Source organism: Chenopodium album, chromosome 1 (assembly GCF_948465745.1).
Source record: "Chenopodium album chromosome 1, dcCheAlbu1.1, whole genome shotgun sequence".
Taxonomy (NCBI): Eukaryota; Viridiplantae; Streptophyta; class Magnoliopsida; order Caryophyllales; family Amaranthaceae; genus Chenopodium; species Chenopodium album.
The window spans coordinates 84,239,210-84,240,885 of record NC_137834.1 but is presented as its reverse complement, the minus strand read 5'-3'; positions in this window follow the sequence as shown (position 1 = coordinate 84,240,885).

Below are 1,676 nucleotides of genomic sequence, written 5' to 3'. Positions count from 1 at the left end.
GTATAATTAATATACCTTATATAATTAAGAAAATTTCTAAATTAAGAAAATTTCTAAACCTATTCAGCAACACATTTTACAAGCCAATCAATCTAGCAAAGGTACGAAAATCTCTCACTCCCAATTACAAATAAATGATAATACTACCTCTGGTTCGTATTATATGAAACTTTAAACTTGTGACCTTAAATTTACGATACGAGCTCATCACCAACTTCACCAAACTTACTCGCTTAACAAAAGGGGTGTATTCATAATTTCATAGACATGTAGTAGCTAGAAGACAAGAACGGAACAAAGAATAGTAGAATGTGAAATGTAGACCAAGGTCGTGGCATAATTAAAAATGAGAAAAGGACAACAATAATAGAAATGGTAGTTTATGTTGAAGGTCGCACAAATTCATGGCCTTTATAACGTTGCAGTGATCCCACCTTTAATGTTTGTGGGAATATGGATCCGAGCCCGTTTACACTTGGTTTTTCGCATTGCCGGGTTTTTTGCCCTTTTCACATTTTCTTAATAGAATGTGTGTGCCTATTTTCTTAAACAACTGCTTCTTCACATCAATTTTGGTTACAACCCCCACTTATTACGTAGTTTTTGTCTCAATCTTTCTTCCTTGAACTTTCTTCAATTTTTTCAACCTAATTTTAAATAATGTAATCGAAAGTTAAATACAAAGAGCTAGGCGGTGAGTTAAATTACTATCATAACTAATTAAGGACTTGTTCTCTTCAACTTATTTCAAATACTTATTACTTATTCCTTTATAGAGAGTGATGGATAGCTCAAGTGGTTAGAGCTTCCCTCCCGATTCCAGGAGATCCTGGGATCGATTCTCACCCCCGCCCTTGTGGCTCTCTAAACACCAAAAAAACTTATTCCTTAATAAATTCAGATCTGACCAGATCAAAACTTCAGACCAGATCTACTTGTTATCGAGGAGAGAAGTCAATACCTTATGACAAAAATAATACTTGTAAAACATGAATACTACGGAAGTATGAGTATACTACTTGGTCTATTACGGAGTAATATTTTATACTCCGTATAACGTACAACGGTTTTTCATGATGACATATGTCTTGACTTTTGAGTATAACATGAGTTAGGGACTCAGGGAAGGTGTGTATGTAAACCAGCAGCAGGATGGAGACACACTAGTGGGAAAGGTTTGAGGCAGGAACAAACAGTCAAACATATATAGGAATTTTTTTTTAATTGAATATTGTAGGGTGGCCTTTTTTCTTTTTGTTTTGGGAATCATACTTGCATTGATGGTTCTAAAAAACTTGGGCATTAAAAAAAAAAGTTTAAGCATGGAAAATTCCTAAAACAAACCTAGCAGTATTAAAATATTTCAAAAGTGTTAATTACAGTACTTGATACGGAGTACTCCGTAATTAATAAAAATTAAAATATAGTGCATAACATATACAGAGTAAAATTTGTACAAGAAAATAATGTTGAACATTATTTAAAGTTATTATTATTACTTTATCAGTATTTGGAATTTCTAAATTTATACTACATATAACACAAAGAATTGTAAAGAAAATTAAATGATAAGGGGTTGGAAACTTGTGAACTTGGTATAAAATGTTTTAAAATATAGAATTACTAGTGCTGTCAAATTTCAAACCGAAACCGTTTAACTGCCCAAAACCGACCGA